The sequence below is a fragment of the Heptranchias perlo genome, chromosome 8 (assembly GCF_035084215.1).
Source record: "Heptranchias perlo isolate sHepPer1 chromosome 8, sHepPer1.hap1, whole genome shotgun sequence".
Taxonomy (NCBI): Eukaryota; Metazoa; Chordata; class Chondrichthyes; order Hexanchiformes; family Hexanchidae; genus Heptranchias; species Heptranchias perlo.
Window position 1 is genome coordinate 50,293,945 of NC_090332.1, and position 6,000 is coordinate 50,299,944.

A 6,000-nucleotide genomic window follows, 5' to 3' on the forward strand; every position below is an offset into this window, starting at 1 on the left:
AGTAAGTTTGCAGATGACACCAAGATTGGTGGCATTGTGGACAGTGAAGAAGGTTATCTAGGATTGCAGCGGGACCTTGATAAATTGGGCCAGTGGGCCGATGAATGGCAGATGGAGTTTAATTTAGATAAATGTGAGGTGATGCATTTTGGTAGATCGAATCGGGCCAGGACCTACTTCGTTAATGGTAGGGCGTTGGGGAGAGTTATAGAACAAAGAGATCTAGGAGTCCTTGAAAGTGGAGTCACAGGTGGATAGGGTGGTGAAGAAGGCATTCGGCATGCTTGGTTTCATTGGTCAGAACATTGAATACAGGAGTTGGGATGTCTTGTTGAAGTTGTACAAGACATTAGTAAGGCCACACTTGGAATACTGTGTACAGTTCTGGTCATCCTATTATAGAAAGGATATTATTAAACTAGAAAGAGTGCAGAAAAGATTTACTAGGATGCTACCGGGACTTGATGGTTTGACTTATAGGGAGAGGTTAGATAGACTGGGACTTTTTTCCCTGGAGAGTAGGAGGTTTAGGGGTGATCTTATAGAAGTCTATAAAATAATGAGGGGCATAGATAAGGTAGATAATCAAAATCTTTTCCCAAAGGTAGGGGAGTCTATAACGAGGGGACATAGATTTAAGGTGAGAGGGGAGAGATACAAAAGGGTCCAGAGGGGCAATTTTTTCACTCAAAGGGTGGTGAGTGCCTGGAACGAGCTGCCAGAGGCAGTAGTAGAGGCGGGTACAATTTTGTCTTTTAAAAAGCATTTGGACAGTTACATGGGTAAGATGTGTATAGAGGGATATGGGCCAAGTGCAGGCAATTGGGACTAGCTTAGTGGTATAAACTGGGCGACATGGACATGTTGGGCCGAAGGGCCTGTTTCCATGTTGTAACTTCTATGATTCTATGGGAAGCTCCACTCACTTGGAGTACTGGTCAGAGAATCGTGTTGTATCCTTATCCTTGAACCATTGGGAGTGCGGGATTGCAGAATTACCCCTATAGTACCTTGTCATTTACTATATGCACAAATCTAACACATATATTTAAATAGATAACAATATCAGTTAACATTGCATTATATTAAAATTTGTGATGCTCATTGTCCTCTTGTATCTGTGGTTCATAGATCTTTATAGAAAATTGATCTTCAGATCAAATGTGTTATCTTTAAAAATGTAAGTTCATGGTTGATAGTCTTTCAAAAGACACAAATTCATTATCTGGGGGACAGCCTGGTACACTGGATTGACTGGCCGAGAAATTGGTTCACGTCCGTATAAGTGCGCATAATGGGCAGAGCATGTTCACTTGGGCGCAAGGACCCGCCGTATTGGTCCCCCTTCCTCATTACATTAAAAGAGGCGAGTTGCCAGTGGCAATTAGTTGCGCGCCTGATGGTGGGGGGGGGGGCAGTATAATGGGCGCCCTGACGTCATTTAAAGGGGAGATTCACATTGGCTGCGTTGAATAGAAAGCGATTTTAAAAACACAAAACAGGTGGAAGAGCTGCTGATTCAAGACCCCACGGATATTGAGGTTGAGATTGGAAAATGGGTTCCTGCAAACTCGCAATGGGTAGGGCCTCCTATGCACTCCCCTCCTCTATCCACTTCTCCCAGCATCCCCTGGCTTGTGGTGTCATCCTTCCTGCTGCTGCTGCTCCTCCTCCTCCAGCCCCAAAGGCAGATCCAGCAGAGCACCCATGAGAAAAATAATAGTCGTTAAGGGAAACCAAAAGCTCCTGCACCTCCAAAAAGTTATTTTGAGAACTCCAAACTCACTGCTACTACAGCCAAAACAGCCAAATCAATGCCCACAAGTCCACTATCAGCCTAAAAAGACAAGCCAGCAACTGACCTGAGTGAAGGTGAGGATCCCTTTAAATAGCTCCCATGCAGCCTACTTCCCCACTGTTACCATTATGATTTGCTGGACAAAGTTAGGAATGGGCGAATCAGGGCTGCCACAGACCAATATCACAAACGGGTCCTAAAACAAACAAAGAACCTGATTTAAATATTTTAATAGGCTTTTTCAGGCAGGCGCCTGAGCTGAGCCCGAACCAATAGTACATCCAGTGCAGATCAAGCATGTGCGGCCCACACTACAGATTAGTGTCTTCAGCCCCTGATTCTCGCTCGAAAAATGGACGTTGAGCAAATGGATTTCTTGGCCATTGCCCTTCATGTCTAGGACCTGTATTCATATCCGATCTACTCTAATCGGATGAAAATCTCTTCCGTTTGCTGTCATAAGAGTCTTTGGGAAGTGAGGTTGGGAAGTTTTAACCTAAAACTTAAGCTCATCCAAAACTCTGCTGTCCATATCCTAACTCACATTAGGTCCCGTTCACCCATTACCCCTGTGCTCGCTGAGCTACATTAGCTCCCGGTCCAGCAACGCCTCAGATTTAAAATTCTCATCCTTGTGTTCAATTCCATCCATGGCCTCGCCCCTCCCAATCTCTGTAATCTCACCCAGCCTACAACCCTCCCAAAACTCTGCGTTCCTCCAATTCTGGCCTCTTGTCCATCGTTGATTTCCTTCGTCCCACCATTGGCGGCCTTGCCTTCAGCTATCTAGGCCCCATGCCCTTCAATTCCTTCCCTAAACCTCTCCGCCTCTCCACCTCTCCCTCCTCCTTTAATAATCTCCTAACGCCTACCTCTTTGTTCAAGGGTTTGGTCACCTGTCCTAATATCTCCTTACGTGGCTCAGTGTCAAATTTGTGTTGATAATGCTTCTGTGATGCACCTTGGGATATTTTACTACGTTAAAGTTGCTATATAAATGCATGTTGTTGTTGTTTTTGTAGTTCCTAGTTGGTACAGACTGAAGCCACAAACTTACCTACAAATTGGTACTAGACTGGTGATCTCCGGTTGGCGGCTGTAACTAGTGGGGTATCGCAAGGATCAGTGCTTGGGCCTCAGCTATTTACAATCTATATTTAGGACTTAGATGAAGGGACCGAGTATAATGTATCCCAGTTTGCTGATGATACAAAGCTAGGTGGGAAAGTAGCCTGTGAGGAGGACACAAAGAGCCTGCAAAAGGATTTGGACTGGTTAAGTGAGTGGGCAAGAAGATGGTAGATGGAATATAATGATGGGAAATATGAGGTTATCCACTTTGGTAGGAAGAATAGAAAAATGGAATATTTTTTAAATGGTGAGAAATTATTAAATGTTGGTGTTCGGAGGGATTTAGGTGTCCTTCTACATGAAACACAGAAAGTTAACATGCAAGTACAGCAAGCAATTAGGAAGGCAAATGGTATGTTGGCCTTTATTGCAAGGGGATTGGAGTATAAGAGTAAAGAAGTCTTGCTGCAATTGTACAGGGCTTTGGTGAGACCTCACCTGGAGTACTGTATACAGTTTTGGTCTCCTGACCTAAGGAAGGATATACTTGCTTTAGAGGTGGTTCAACGAAGGTTCACTAGATTGATTCCTGGGATGAGAGGATTGTCCTGTCGGGAGAGATTGAGTAGAATGGACCTATACTCTCCTGAGTTTAGAAGAATGAGAGGTGATCATATTGAAACATATAAGATTCTGTGAGGGGGCTTGATACTGAGTGGTTGTTTCCCCTGGCTGGAGAGTCTAGAACTAGGGGGCATAGTCTCAGGATAAGGGGACTGAGGAGACCATTTAGGACTGAGATGAGGAGAAATTTTTTCACTCAGAGAGTTGTGAATCTTTGGAATTCTCTACCCCAGAGGGCTGTGGATGCTCAGTCCTGGAGTATATTCAAGACTGAGATCAATAGATTTTTGGACTCTTAGTGAATCAAGGGATACGGAGATATGGGGATCGGGCGGGAAAGTAGAGTTGAGGTCGAAAATCAGCCATGACCTTATTGAATGGCGAAACAGGCTCGAGGGGCCATATAGCCCACTCCTGATCCTATTTCTTATGTTCTTATGCTCTTATGATCTCACTCAGAGAGATGACAAAGATATACAGAAAATGGAAAAATTCAAATTGGTGTAGTAGAGGGTGTTCTGTTGTTGACATTATTGGGCAGAGGTTCTTGCTATATTTGACCTGGGAGTAATAAGTCAAATATAGCACCACTGATACCAGGTGCAATGCATAAAGCTTTTTTATTCTTAGTACTAACATTCCTCATCATAATAAGCACAAGAAAAGACAAAGAAATATATATATTTTTAAAATAAGTTCATTATTTCATATCTTTTATTTCATACCTTCACAGATAATGTGTCTATATCTTGACATCACCGTCTCTCCTGGTGAGAAACCATATGGTTTCTGATGAGGAAGAGGATTCCGAAGACTCTGAGCAGGAAGAAAGCAGTGAGTCCAAAAGTCCACTAGAAGCAACATTCCAGAAACACATTGGAAGGAAGACATTTCCAGCACAGGCCACCATGGAAATGAACACAGGTCATCTGTCATTCCACCTGCCAGACAGAAAGTAGCACATTAGCCACAAAAACTAAAAGTTACGAACATGTAATCTATACAATGACATTGTCAGGTTCCAATATATCATGCAATATGATTGGACCTAGATGAAGAGTACACTGGTCATCTCCTTGCCAATCAGAGCTCCACTGATTCAACTGATGTCAGCTGGATGAATTTGAAGGATAATAACAAATGCTGCTGTGGCTGATGTGGCACCTTTTTCTGAGGCAGATCCTGTAGAGGTTTCCAACATAGAATTGGTACAAAGGCATTGCTAGAGTTGCATTGTACATTATAATTCATAAATATTATATTTAATAGAAATGCACACTGATATTGTAAATTTTGCTTGTATTATGTAAAAATTGAAATATAATTTATCTTTTACTTGAAGACCTGTAAAATAAACCATTGTTTTTCAAGGCTTCTGCATATAAACCAATTTCCCTCGATATAGATAACCTGTTACCATTGCAAAATTAATCTTAAAAATGATAGGTACAGGAAAATTCATTGACTTGTTCCCCTGCCTCCCCCAGGTATGGAAGTTAAATTGACAGTTAAATTGCAAAAAAAAATTGTAATTGTTTTCATGGTGCGTATAGTTTGTGACAGGTTTGATGGAGCAGCTGGTCTTTTTCTGTCCTTTTTTTGTATGTTTTAGACATATATACAAAAAACACAAATCCTTTGGATTTTCATTGTCAGTAATTTTCCAGATAGGAAGGGGGGCTGAAAACAGCAAGTCCTAGCACCTCTGTGAATGGCCAGTCTTGCTGACAATCCTTATTGCTGGATACTCCCTGCTGTGCAGGTAACTCTGTAATCATGCAGCACTAATTGACAACCTCTTGACTCATCCATAAATTCGACAGGAAAATCCATCAATCTCACAGAGACTTATTTATTACTTTTTTAACAACTCCTTTCTTGCCAAAGATGACCACTTCTCCTCCCCTAATACCCACTTTATAGTCCTTCAACAATGTATACCATGCATGTTAAATTTAGATCCATCCTCAAGAACCAGCCTTGTCCCTGTGAGGGATATCAGTTCAGGGTTTTCAATAATAATATATAGCTGGAAGTCTGTAAATGTATTTCTGATGTTTCTGGTGTCTATGTAGAGCACTGGATAAAGTTCTCAGATAATCTGAAGCAATGTTGCCTCTTTGTAACATCCTTTAGTCCAACTGCAAAGGTGGGTAAAAATTCCCACTGTCTACAATGGCAATCTCTATGGTTGAATTATGATAACAATGTTTGGAAGGCTTTAGTAAGATGCTATTTGAGAGTTTTGTTTTGGTCCTGCTACTTTAGAAAGGACATTGTGACTTAGAGAAGGTGCAGAGAAGAGCAACAATGATGATCTCTGGCCTAAGAACATTGGGCGACAAAGATAGATCTGGGAAATGAAGTGGGGCAAGTGGAGCATGTTTTAGTACGGGAGCATTTGGTGAATGATGATCATAATATCATTAGGTTTAGAGTAGTTATGGAAAGGGACGAGGAACAACCAAACCTAAAAATACTTACCTGGAGAAGGGCTAATTTCAGAG

General features: G+C 41.9%; 1 protein-coding gene across 2 annotated transcripts in view; it reads left to right on the forward strand.

Annotated features, from left to right (window-relative positions):
• The window catches only part of scaf8 (SR-related CTD-associated factor 8), a 333,661-nt gene extending 328,125 nt beyond the window's left edge, over positions 1-5,536 (forward strand). Inside the window, exon 22 of one of the 2 annotated variants that reach the window (XR_010963680.1) lies at positions 4,227-5,536. The gene's annotated coding sequence lies outside the window, so the exon portion shown is untranslated. The remainder of the gene's footprint in view (positions 1-4,226) is intronic. The other variant, XR_010963681.1, reaches the window with a different exon arrangement.
• Positions 5,537-6,000: the final 464 nt, after the last annotated feature.